The 14,647-nt window shown below is 34.6% G+C and overlaps 1 pseudogene; it reads right to left on the bottom strand.

The window, feature by feature from the left end:
- Nucleotides 1–580: 580 nt before the first annotated feature.
- Nucleotides 581–14,647, bottom strand: part of LOC114892162 — a 142,457-nt pseudogene continuing 128,390 nt past the window's right edge.

The raw sequence follows: 14,647 nt of genomic DNA, 5'->3' as shown, positions 1-14,647 counted from the left end.
AAAGTCACAATGATCCAGATAAAACAAAGTAAACCGAAACAAAAATACCTGTATGGAGTCATAAAATCAATCATCTTGGCATTCCCACTGTTGACGTAATTTGATACATGCCTTCAGAAGGTTTCTGTCGAAGTTTAAATATGTAACTGCTAGAAGCCACATAACAGTCAACTAGTACCTTGGATGAACAGTGCTACAGTGCCTCTAATACCTTATAAAATGCTTCTACATACTATTTTTGGAAGAGCAGCTTGCTTTTCACTTTTCACTCTGTGGACATTAAGTCCCTTGTTTATCATAATGGAAACTTCCAAGAGAGCGCTATATTCACAGAAAACTAGCACTTCAATACTACAGTCGGAAATACTTCAGAAAGGCCTGCGGCCCTTCCTGCACCAACTCTAGCATTATACTGGTGACCTCCAGGGGACCTGGGGGCCATGGAGAGGACTTGGGTGTCTGCCCCTGGTCACAGACGCTTAGAGCCCCTGATGCGTAGGTCTGACATGCTCTGGCCTTTGGCCACCACTCACCTGACCCGACCGTGTATGCAGACGACCTCCTGAAAGGGAAGAAATTCTCAGAGGACTTTGGACAGGAGAGTTAAAAGCTTCTTCATTCTTGTGATGGTGAAGGTGGGAGATTGGGGTAAATCTAAGGCACTCTGCTCTTTGTGTCCTTGGCCAGACACGGCTCCAGGGCTCCTTCTAAAGTCACTACAGTGCCGCCTCTGCTGCCTATCCGCCAGCGAAAGAAGCGGGAAGGAGCGCCTCAGCCGCAGAGACGCAGAAGCACTTTCGACACACAGTGGAATTAATAGCTCTTCCTCGCACTTTCGCACCCAGTGGAATACTGGCTCTTCCTACTTCCTCTGCCTCCTCTTATGAACGTTCAGCAACTCCTTTTCCTGCCCCTCCATGGTTTTCTAACCTTTTTTTTTTGTTCCCCTAAATTAATACTGCTGGGATTTTTGTCTTGTTTCTAAATAAAGTTCAAATGTAGGGGGGGGGGTAAGTATTTTACTCTTCAAAGTTATATTTGTTCTATAGGATTCATATGCTGATATTTACAAAATGCTGATAAAATAAATCAAAAAAAAAAAAACGTTAAAAAAGGGGAAAAAAAGCCATGTTTATGTACTGGAAGACAACATAGTAAAGATTCCAATTTTACCCAAGTTGATCTATAGGTTTAAGGTAACCTCTAGCAAAATCTCAGAAAGATGTTTTGTTGATATAGACAAACTTATTCTAAAATTTATCTGTAAAAGCACAAACCCTAGAATAGATAAAATAATGTTGAAAAAGAAAAATACTAGGTGCACTAGGTGGACTAAATCCATCCACTATTAAGACCTACTATATAGCTACATGAATCAAGATAGTGTGGTATTGGTGGAGGAATGCACACATGAATTGATAGAACAAATAGAGAATGGAAATAGACCCACATAAACAGGCCCACCTGAGTTTGGACAAAGGAATGAAAGCAATTCAGTTAGAGGAAGGATAGCTTTCTCTGACAAATGGTGTTAAAACAGACATTTATAGGTAAATCAAATAACCAACCAATCTCAACCTAAGTTTCATACCTGATACAAAAATTAAGTCAAAATGGATCACAGACTTAAAATATAAAAATATCAAACTAGAGAACTTTTAGGAAAAAAAGGAGAAAATATTTAGGATCTAGGGCTAGGAAAAGAGTTCTTAGATTTGACATCAAAAACGTCACTGACAAAAGGAAAGATCAACTAGTTGGACCTCTTCAAAATTAAAAGAATTTGCTCTCCAACAGACCCTATTGAAAGGATGAAAACACAAGTCAAACACACACACACACACACACACACACACACACACACACAGAAGAAAAGAAACAGATTAGAAGAAACATTTGCAAATAATTTATCTAGCAAAGGACTACTATCTGTAGTATATAAAGATTTCTCACAGTAAAAAAAAAAAAATTAGGAAACGGGCAAAACACATGAACAAACAATGAACAGACATTTTACCAAAGATAATGGTAAATAAGCACACAAAAAGATATTCAACATTTTTAGCCATTAGGGAAACCTAAATTAAAACTACAATGAGATGTTACGTATCAGAATACCTGAAATAAAGAATACTGACAACACCAAATGCTAGTTTGGATGAAGTGAAGCCAGATTACTCATAAGCTGCTGCTGCTAATATAAAATGGTACAGCCATTTTGGCAAATTATTTGAAGTTATTTGGAACATAAATTGGCAGTTTCTTATGAAACTAAAAATGTATCTACTATATGATCCAGCATATGCACACTTGGGAATTTGTCCAAGAGAAATCAAACTGTTTAAGTGCAAAAACTTGTGCATGAATGCTCTTGGCAGCTTTATTTGCAACAGTCAAAAACTAGAAATAATCCAGATGTTCTCTGAATATACACTTATCTCAAAATTTAAAGTTTAATTTAAAAATGTATTTTTCTGTTCAAAGGCAAGGCCTTCAAGTTCTATCTTTGGTTAAAATAGAAACCTAACCACTGTGTTTAAATAAGAGTTAAAATACATTTTTTAGTTCTACAGGTGACTTAAAAGTATTTATTAAAAGCATTTTTTAGTTTATATGGAATTGGAGAGGCATAATTTTTAGTAAGTTAAGAACATTTACAAGTACTTAAAAACTCAGAGAAATAGATTTGAAGTTGTAGCTGAAATGCACCTTGTTTTAGTGCTATGGGCTTAAGAAGTGCTTGGCACATAATAGACTCTCAAGTATTTGAGGAGTAGTCTGAGAATGAAAAGGAAAAAGTAGTTATGGTGGTGAGGATTACGGTGATAATGTTGGTGGCAGTGATGCTGGTGACGACCATGGGTTAAATTTTGGGATTAGAGATGTAGGTTTCATTCTGCAGATCTAAACTTTTCTGTGTACGACAATGAGGTGACTAGAGATTATGTCCAATCACATCTTTATTCTTATTTGATTTACAAGTGATCTTCACCTTGAAATTTACATCATGAACTTTTCTTAAATTAGAAATGTTTTATGTTTATTGAGTTTTGTTGTTGTTGTTTTCTTATGATAACTTGTAAAATTAATCTCACTGCTGACTGACTTATTTATTAACTCAGCTTCAGCCTTAACCAGTAAGTGGTATCTTTGCTATTTCTCTTTTCCTAACTTTCTTTAAATAACATGCCACTTTTAAAATATTAATTTTTATTAATTAAAATTTTGAGCAAGTAATAGAAGGTCATTTAAACCTTACATTTAGATAGTATGAGCATGCAGGGAATTCTCATGGAACTATGACTATTAACATCAATTGCCAATCTCTGTCAAGAAGTCTAACTTCTCTTAGAGAAAAAAAAAGCAATCAAAATTATAAACTTGGACACTCGGACATGTTTGTTTTAACATGTTTAAAAATGTAAAACAGACAATGAGTATTTGGAAATCACATTTTTCCTTGAAGTGGGGTGATGGTATAATTTCTCTTTTACAAAATCATTGCCACACAAATCTCCAGTAGCAAAGCATTTTTTACACTGTATGCTAATTGAGAATTATCAGCCTATGAAAAAAGTGACAGAAGCGTTCTGAGTTCATACTAGTTACAGCAAAATTACAGCTAGAGGTAAACTCATCTTTTTTTTTTTTTTTTTTTTTTACTAATGTCTGATTTTTAACTGCTCCATTGTCCTGGTATGTGAGATGTGAACCAACACATGATATGTTGTAATGGCTTGCAAATATGCACGTAAAGTCGGAAACTTAGGAAAGTTTGATAAACAGACTGTTTTCTAAGTGTAAAATTTATGTTGCTATTTACCATAATGTGAAATGTCTATGAGACGGCCTTGGGCAGGAACTCTTTGTTAACAAGATATCAAACTTAACTGGGATAACCTGTAGGAAATCTTTTCTGAATAAACACAAGCCAGTCAATTCTTGGGAGATGCTTGTACATATCAGCATGACACCATCATCCTCATCTTTAAAGACTAATCCTTAAGCCACTGATAGTTGTACTCTGATCGTTGTGAGTCAGTTCAAATTTTATAAAACATTCACTTGTCTTGCTGCTCTGAATCCCATTTTCTTACACTTGTTAGGACATTTCTTCTTTTATGCAAAAACTAGTCTCGGGCTTCCCTCGTGGCGCAGTGGTTGAGAATCTGCCTGCCAATGCAGGGGACACGGGTTCGAGCCCTGGTCTGGGAGGATCCCACATGCTGCGGAGCAACTAGGCCCATGAGCCACAACTACTGAGCCTGCGCGTCTGGAGCTTGTGCTCCACAACAAGAGAGGTTGCGACAGTGAGAGGCCTGCGCACCGCAATGAAGAGTGGCCCCCACTTGCCACAACTAGAGAAAGCCCTCGCATAGAAACGAAGACCCAGCACAGCAAAAATAAATAAATTAATAAGCTCCTACCCCCAACATCTTCTTAAAAAAAAAAAAAAAAAAACTAGTCTCCTTTGAATTTAATTTAAAACCTGTGTGCTCTCCAACTTCACTAGTTTGAAATGGTAGAAAAACATGCAGTAATTTTCAGCTAACTTTCAATAAACTCTGAATGATAGAAGCATGCTGAGTTGAAGGCTATAAGAAACATGAGAAGAATACTGATGATCAATTTGCTTGTCTGTTACCTTTCCTCTCCAGCACTGCTTGGGGGCCCTGTCCCTTGGGAAGAAGCTGGGGTGGCTATTGGGGCCCCACTTGTGGGTGAGGGTTAGGTAAATTGCTGAACTCTCTTCTTTTTTATAAACGTCACTAAAATGTCCATAATAGTGGAGTTTACACACTATTGTAGTTGCCCTGGTACAGTACCCTTTAAGGGATAACCCTGCTTGACAAAATCTCTAATCAATGTTACAAACATCAGTCCCTGCTGCTCCTGACCCTGGTGCATATTCTATAGAACTGCCCACTTGAGATGTGTCTGGGTTTCTAATTAACATATGCAAGTGTTCTGAAGGATAGCTGTCTTTTTGAAGCTCTCCCTTGGGGTCTTAGAAAGCGAGTTTTCGAATGTATCACATTGACCATAATCTAATTCCAAGTGTCCCCAAGGACCTTCTGATTTAGTGTTACTTTCACTTGATGCAGTTACAAACAAGGAAACTAATTTTATGTATATCGATTATATAGACCTATACACTTCAGAATAGATAGTCAAATCAGGAAAATCAAATAGCCATTAAAATTTTTGACCTAGTTGTCTATTTTCTTGTAGAGAAATTTATAGCTTTGTCCTTCAAGGAAACCAAATACAATTTTGTTTATTTCTTTTAGGAAACTGACATATGACTATGTTAGATCACCATTTATTTTGATAAAAAGTTATCATTCTTTATATTGGGAAAAACAGTTTTAATGGACAGTAACCTAAATAAATATTTGCACTACTTTCATATTATTTTAGGTAATTGCAGATTCATATAAATATAAAATTGTAGCCTAAGATCATATTCTAGCATGTTCTTCGACTCTAAATATAAAACGTATAGCCAGTTTATATGCAGAATTTATATAATTTATTTGGAGTCATTAATTCCTTTTGGTTTGTATTATATTAAGTAATCATAACTACATTTGAAATATGCTTTTAAGTTATAAGATTGTCAAGTTTCTAAGTTAAAACCTAGAATTTCTAATGTTGTCAGTGAAACCTTATTACCTATCCAGGTGACTGAGTTTTCTAATAGTGGTCCAGGATAAAATAAAGTTTTAAGATGATCTTTAAAATATGCATAGATTTTTTCAAGAGTTAAAATGTTAAATACATTTTAATATCCATATTAAACCGTTAATTCAGGAAAAATATGAATAATACCAAACCAAAGCTATATTAATGTTATACATTTTAGAAAACTAGCCAAATATTCAATTAATAAATAATGTCACTTGGACCAAATCATACTGAACCTTTAAAATTTGTGGACAATTAAAATATTTTGTCACTCAAATGAAATGATTAATGCCTTTCTTACCTCATCTATTATTCAGGTGAGATTTGGATAGCCATCTTTGCCATAGCAATATCTTACCAAATGCAATCTGATTTTAATTTTTTTCCTAAGAAAACACTTCATTAAAGAATGCAAGTAACATTATTTTTTCAAACTCCCAGTTACAGCCATAATGCCCCAAATACAGGAAGGTGGGAGTAAAATATTCCATGAAAAGGAAAAGTGTAATGAAATAAAAGATTGATGTTTTCACTAGATGATTTTTTTTTAATCCCATTGGACTTACACAAGTTTTTGCAGAATTGTAGAGAACCTTGGCTGTTTAACATATTTACTTGCTCAAAGGGAATCCTTCTGTTGAGCACTGTACATGAAACCTTAACCATATCATATAATTTTTCTAATAATTATAACATTGTCCATGAATTAGTTAATAAACATGTATTTCTAGCCTATAGAAAGCTATAGTACAATTTTGTTCAAAGTCAGTGAATATGTCATCTGGAAACTTGATCCCTGACTGGCTCTGACTTGGGAGTCTATCTTAAAACACAAGGTTTGCTTAACAGTGACCTTTTCAGAAATTTCCTATAAGCTATCAGAGCAGGTATTTATGAACAGATGATTCACATGATAAACACTTATTGAACTTTTTCTATACAGCTGGTGTCAGGTGAGGCACTAGATATGTTGAGGAAAGATCTGTCCTTCCCTGACGAAGTTTCCACTTTAAAGTACAAATCAGCCTCTGAACAAGTAATCACACAAATAACACTTATCCTTTGTAGTTATAATTGTGAACTAAAACTGGAGGATATATGAAGAGAGTATAACAGGAACACTGATGTTGATTTGGAAGTATGAGGAAGTAAATTTGAGGGACCCACTGATGTGACCAGCTGGAGGTTGGGCAAAAGCATTTCAGGAAGAGGGAATTACTGCGTGGGTTTCCTGAGGCAGGAAAGAGCTATGTCCACTTGAAAGCCCAAGAGCAGGATCAATAAATAGAGCTGTGAGAGGGATGAGGCTAGAGTTACATCGAAGCCAGAAAAGGCCTGGTGTTGCAGGGCCTACTTCGCAAGTATAATGGAGGCTATTGGAAGCTGGATTAATATTTCACACTTCTGCCCTATCCAAGTAAATTAGCTGTACCAAGTTTCACCATCCTCCTTGGGTCCTATAAGGAGCAAATCTAAGATGCAGAAGCAGGGAAATACAGCTAATAATTATACTTTGGGTTATTAGTAGTTAGGACAGAGTTGGTGAATGCCCATTTCCAGTCACAGGAGTGGAGGATGGACAGTGATTTTGCATTTGAGATGTAGTTTTTAAGTAAGAGTTTTTTTCCACAAGAATGATTATATTTGTGTGGTGACACACTGCTTTACTGCTCCAGGTTAGGCAACTTAGGTGTACATCTAGATTAAAAGTCGAGCCTACAAACTGGTATTTTAAACTATAATTCTTAAGGTTAGAAGAAAGCATATTTTCTAATAAGTTTCCCTGTTGCCATGGGAAAAAGCTGCTTATAAACACTAAAAACAGCCTGGGAGCTCATTCTTCTAAACAGATTGAAGACAGATGCTAACATGTCAGCAAAAGCTGAGCACAAATCCAACATCATTCAGTACATCAAATATTTACATAGATGTCATTTAAATGAGCTGCTGGTTATATTAAGTGAATATCCAACATAATTTCTGGGTTTATGGCAAGCAATAGGAAATTCAATTATTTTCTATTAAAAATGTTTTGTCTTGAATGAGATTATGGTCCTTTGATTATCTGATACTCATAGGAGCACTTGTCCAGAAGGTTTAGTTTCTACAAGATATAAGTTTGCTGTAAGACATAATGTTCCAAATTTAATGCAGAAAAGGTCATGCCTCAGTTACTTTTAAAAGTATCTTTTTTATTGGTATCAGTTTAGTAAATTTCTGATACTAGAAATAATATAGCTTGCATATATTTGAGATACATTTAATTCAAGTGTTTTTTCTCTGCAAAACAACATTAGTCTTTATAACTTTGTGCTTTGATCTTTATATTTCAAAGGTATTTGGGAGGGCTTAGACTTTTTTCACCTTACGTATTAGCCATGAGCATTTTAAAAACTAACTTTAGCAGAGAAAAATGTATCCCAATAAATTAATTGCTGTCATTCTTCCATGTCCAGCCCTGTTTGTGAACTTATATAATTTTCAACTCATAATTATGGCAGAAACATTCAGCCTCTCTTATCTTTTGTGTGGCTTAATGAAATAACTTTGATTTTGAATTCAAACTGAATTTGAACTCTGACACTCTCCTTAACTATATGTGTGATCATCAATAAGTTATTAAATCACTCTGAGGCTTAAATTTTTTTTAACATTAAGACAGTAATAATAACCTACCTGAAAGAGTTGTTGTGGGAACTAAATAGCCTAGGGCCAACCTGGCCCATTACAGACACAATAAACTGTGGCTATTATCGTTAACAATAATGGAGACATCTGCATCTTAAACTCCCTGTGATTTTATGCACAAACACCTAAGGTTGTTTGAGAATCATTGTTCTAGAGTTACCATGTGATTTATATGATAGTCAGAAAAGCATTTAACAGATAATGAGAATGAAAAGAAACTGGATCTCATGTACACTGTGGTAAGAGTGTAAATGGTAACGCAATTCTGGAAAACAGTTTAGCATTCCTTTAGAAACTAACATATACGTACATACACCTTGCAAATACACTCCTAAGTACTTATCCTAGAGAAATGAAAACATATGCTCACAAAAATGGCTGTACACAAATGTTCATAATGAATGTCCTTCAACATGTAAATAGATAAACTGTGGTATATCCATACAATGAGATACTACTTAGCAATGAAAAGCAACAAACTACTGCTATTTGAAACAACTTCTGGTAGATCTCAAGGACATTATGCTGAACTTTAAAATGCCAATCTTAAAGAGTTTACATACTGTAATATTTCATTTATATAATGTTCTCAAAGAGAAAAAGTTATAGTGGTCAGTGATTGCCAGGAGTTAGGACTCAGAGAGGATATAATTATTAAGGGGTAATATTACGTAGTTTCTTTGTGGTGATGGAATAGTTCTGTTTCCAGATTGTGGAGACGCTTACTCAAAGCTACCTTTGTGTTGAAATTTCACAGAAGCATACAATAACACACACACAGAGTGCATGTAAAAACTGGTGAAATCTGTATAAGGTCTATATTTTAGTATCATACCAATGTTTTTAGTTTCCTGGTTCTGACAATGTTCTATGGATATGTAAGAGATTATTATTAGGGAAAGATAGATGAAGTGTACATGAGTGTATGCAGGGACTCTCAGTATTATTTTTGCAAATTCTTTTGATTCTTCAACTATTTTAAGTTATTTTTTATAAAGCATTTAACTATGTGAACACAGCGTCCAGCGCTTTAGTTTCATTTGCTTCAATGTCATCTCTTATAGCCTTGGGAACAATTCTGAGGTTTTTTAACACTGTAAACATTAACTTGATTTTTTTAAAGAATAATTAGGAGTTATAATTGAATTATAATAATTTAAAAACATTTAGAACAAAACGTTTATTTTTAAAAATGCTACTTTTAGTTTGTACATTTTTAACTTGTACACTTTTATTAATAAAATAAAGACAAAACTGTGTGTTTATTTGCAACTGAAATTGGCTATAAATATAAGGATACTAAAATTAAAACTGAGACAAATTATTTTTTATTAATCATACTCTGATGTCTAAAATATACAAGATACTATTCTGCCAATAAATTATTTATCAACGTAAAATGAATACTTTGTGTTCCTCTTTTTGTTCCTTGATATTATGAATTTTTCTCAGGATTACCACCATTTCAAATATTGAAAATTACTAGTAAACTTTAAACAGGAAGAGATGCTGACTATAAAATATGGCCTTAATGTATACAATGAATTATTTTTGAAATACAAATCAGAATTGATGACCAGCATCCTGATGATGATAATGGTGACAATGAATTATGTAAATCTAATACTTTATCTATATCTACATCATCAGTATCTGTCTGTCTTTTAGTTTGGTTTCCAGAGAAGCAAACTTTAAGACAAGGATTCAAATGCAAGTAGTTATTTTGGAATGTCATTGTTGGAATTAACACCAGAGGAATGGGAAGCAAGACAGAGAAGACAGCCAGTTAAGGGTTTACTTGCAAGCAAGTTATTATTAAGGGTAAATGGAACTGAATCCTGCTAGAGAAATCTGGGACCCAGTACAAAACGTGTGCCTCAGTTATCCCACGTGAGCGGGGAGGAGATGGATGTTTATATATCAGTTCCCATCAGTCTTTGGTTAAAGCCACTTCTGGGAAGAAAGTGCTCCAGTTTGTCCCACAGGTAATAAAGTAGCCATGTAGCCAGAAAAAGCCCTCAGACAAAGAAAAGTGCTGACAGTTGATGGTGGGCACATATGTAGAAATCAAAGTGTGGAGATTTTGATAGATCCCTGACAGCATCTGTTACATATCCCCCATATTACTCTGTATATATTGGTCATTTAACAAGTACTTGTTGAATTAATGAATATATTATTTAAGCTTGCAGACTGATACACTTTTCTTTTTTAATCACAGAACTTACAGTACTTTAGGTTTAATATAATTTGATATATTTTTTAGATGATGTGACCTTTTTTCAAATACACTGCAGATTAAATCGTATCTGTTGTTTTAGTCAATCAACAAATAATTTTTCATTAGTTGATACTGTAGGGAATAAAGTTGAGAAATATGCTTTCCATTAACAAGAAACATTTAAAACATTCAGAAAGAAATAGGTAAATCAATAAGAGTCGACAGGTCTCACATATTCATATCTGCTTAGAGCTCAAATGGTGTAATACTCCATGTGAAAATGAATTTTTCACCCATCTGTTAGATTCAGTGGGTTAAGGACATAGTAACGTTATAGTATTCCCAGAGCTAGGGCTAGTGCTTTTTACCAAAAGTCAGGCTGCATAAGTCAAGTTCATCCTTTTGAAAGAATAAATTGTCAATGATCTGAAATTTAATATCAATGGCTCTTCTTTGAAATACAAAGATTTCATAGTTATTTGAAACAATAAAGACATTGTTTTATTTTTTTAAAATACCCACAAGTAATAACTGAAACTCAATGTTAGACTACGCCAATTAGTAAGTGAAAAGGAGCTTATCAAAGGTAAGCCAGAACCTTGTATGTAAGAAAATGAGGTACAGAAATTGGCATTTTGCACATCTATCAATCTATAAATATCTGTAATAAAAAGAAAGTCATAGTGTATTTTCTGATAACATAGAAATCTTACATAAGAAAAGTCTAATGTGACTGAATCATGACTCTAGGAATGAGGAAAGAGGCACAAAGGAAAATTAATGCAAAGATAGAGTGTCTCTCCACCCCCTTTCACTTCCCGTTATATATAATGATCACCTTAAAGTGTACATAAAGTGGACAGGAGGAAAGCTGGACTTAATTTATACAGAACAGAATGGTGCCTTTTGAATCTACATTATTTTTCCTAAAAAAATTAGATTTTGAAAAAAAATTTGACAATCTAGCTAAAACTTTTGAAAGTCAGGTACAGTCAAAAAAAAAACTTTAAAAATCAAATTAATGTGAAAAGATGAGAAAACAAAACTGCCTAAATTTCTAGTGGGAAAATGGTCAATTACATCAACTCGTCATATTTAAGTGTTCAGTTTGGCAAAGCACATGTAAAAGTGAAAGGGGACTTTTGATAAATTACTATAGAAAATGTAATGGATCATACTTTGATTTAACTGGGATTTATTGTACCTTCAGTGATAATCCAATATTCATATTTTAATTTGTAGGTATGATCAGGACATACCTTTTTTAAGCCTTTCATTTTCTATGAAAGAAAAAGACAAGACACAGAATTTAAAGACAACTTATTCCTGGAATGCTTGGCCTGAGAAGATGAATAGAATGTCTTTTGATTTTTCAGCAGTGTTATTTTAACATTCTCATGTAGGTCATTACTTATTCCAGAGTTGGATCAATCAAAGGAAGGTGAATCAGCAAGGTGCAAAAGAGGAAGCCACCTTGAAATGGATTAAGTGAAATAACTGTGCGAACATATGGCCTGGAAATTAAATTGATTCAGCTAAACAAGTTATATTAAATAGATCAGGTAATTTTCAGGCATCTGGTCATGTGATCACAATTTAAAGCAATTACACAATCTGAGACTTGGAGAAACAGAGAGGGGACTACTAGTCTATAGTTTACGAAGACAGAGAACACAAAATAAAATTGAAGTTGTTAGTGATGTTTTATGAGTTTGCCCTTTACAAAAGGGTGCGTATAAGGAGAAGATCCTTGATGAAAGGAACCAAAGAGGTTTTCTGAATAAAATTTATCAGACATCTAAATTGTCAACCATTTCTTCATTTATTAACTCACTTAAAAAAACAAATACTTATTAAGCACTGGCTCTCTTTAGGCTCTTTGTAAAATGTCCTAGTCTTCAAATTTCCTACTCTAGAGTGATGAATTAAAATATTGTATGAATTTATATGTACGTAGAGCAGAAAAATAGATGCTATTTTTTTTTTTTTTTTTTTTTCCAGTACACAGGCCTCTCACTGTTGCGGCCTCTCCGGTTGGGGAGCACAGGCTCCGGACGCGCAGGCTCAGCGGCCATGGCTCACGGGCCCAGCCGCTCCACGGCATGCGGGATCCTCCCGGACCGGGGCACGAACCCGTGTCCCCTGCATCGTCCCCCCTGCATCGGCCAGCAGACTCTCAACCACTGCGCCACCAGGTAAGCCCTAGATGCTTTTTTAACTGATAAACTTTTTTGCTGCAAAGGCTCCTTTGCCATTAAGATATTTTTTCTTGGTCTTGTCTTATGTTTGAGCTCAATGTAAAATACGTATTTAGACATCACCTCTCTTCATTTGGCCTATTGTTTCCAAATATATAGTTATTTCAAAATTACAAGAATGCAGCTGTTAGATGACTTACAAGCATAGAAAATGTGCATTATATATGCCATGAATGGCTATTGATTTAACTTTTCAAAATTCAATACATAGTAAGACTTTTTTCATATTTGGTATGAAAATAAGTAACTTTTAAAAGTATTTTTTGTTAAGCTACATAATTAGCTTATGTATAATTTTTATGCAGAGTTATATGAATCATAATTATCATGTATTCTTTTTTAAGACTGTTAAAAATTGAGACTGTAATTATGCCTGTATAAGAACTATTTTAATCGCTCTTTTTTTTAATTTTTATTTGAGTATAGTTGATTTAAAACGTTGTGTTAGTTTCTGCTGTAGAGCAAAGTGAATCAGTTATACATATACATATACCCACTCTTTTTAAAATTCTTTTCCCATAGAGATCATTACAGAGTATTAAGAAGAGTTCCCTGTTCTATACAGTAGGTCCTTATTATTTATCTATTTTATACATAGTAATGTGTATACGTCAATCCCAGTCTCCCAATTTATCCCTCCCCCATTTTAATCTCTTAATCATAAAGTCATTTGAGTGGATGAGATGTCATATTAGATCTAATATATAGAGTCTAGACATGCTGTCTTGAACATTTAAGAAATTCATCCATGTCAAATTTTTCAAGGTTTATTCATAAGAAAATACTGTTTAATTCTTGGTGATAATATAGTCCCATGGTTACAATGGATATGAGGCAAACAGTATGACATTTCCTAATTGTAAAAGGCAATTTTCTTGGTTTGGGTTTACATAAAATTAATTCATTGATAAGAAAGGACTTTAATCATACTAAGCAATGACAGGTACTAACATTTTGTAAAGAGCCTCATATTTTATAAAATGTCCTCTCATATGTATTCTCATTGGGCCTTAAAACAAGCAGATGATAAAACTATAATAGTTCGCATACAGATGAAAAACTGCTGAGAAATCCTTGATTTTCCCAAGGATGCACAAATAAACAGAACAGATAGGATAGAAATAAAGATGCCACTACCGTTTGAAGAATGTATTGGAGAAGGTATGACAGAGACTAGACAGAGTCCAGTTGAGAGTGGCTATTATTATATATTTCAGGGTTTCCCTGGTGGCGCCATGGTTGAGAGTCCGCCTGCCGATGCAGAGGACACTGGTTCGTGCCCCGGTCTGGGAAGATCCCACGTGCCACGGAGCGGCTGGGCCTGTGAGCCATGGCTGCGGAGCCTGCGCATCCGGAGCCTGTGCTCCGCAACAGGAGAGGCCACCACAGTGAGAGGCCCGCGTAACGCAAAAAAAAAAAAAACATGAGAGTTGAACAACAGTTTGAAGGGAACATATATGAACTGAAGAGAAAAAAAAAGGAGTAAGTAAAATAAAAAAAAATAAAAAAAGGAGTAAGTAAAAATTCAGAAGAGAGAGGAAAGAGGACTAAAAGACACTGAGAAGGAATAGTCAGAGATCAATAGATATTTGTCTCAGAAAACCAAGAAGAGAAGTTCACAAAAAGGAGTGGTCCTTCTGTGTAACATTCTACTGGAAATGGTAACCAGTGAAATAAGGTAAGAAGAGAAAAGGCACACAGACTGGAAAGGAAGAAATGAAAAACTTCATTGATTGCATCATCATCTGCACTGAAAATCCCAAAGAATCTTCAGAAAAGGTAGTAGAACTTA

This window comes from Monodon monoceros, unplaced genomic scaffold (assembly GCF_005190385.1).
Source record: "Monodon monoceros isolate NGI ecotype Baffin Bay Population unplaced genomic scaffold, NGI_Narwhal_1 Super_Scaffold_12, whole genome shotgun sequence".
NCBI lineage: Eukaryota > Metazoa > Chordata > Mammalia > Artiodactyla > Monodontidae > Monodon > Monodon monoceros.
Note: the sequence above shows the minus strand (reverse complement) of the source record. Positions and strands in the feature narration are given on the sequence as shown.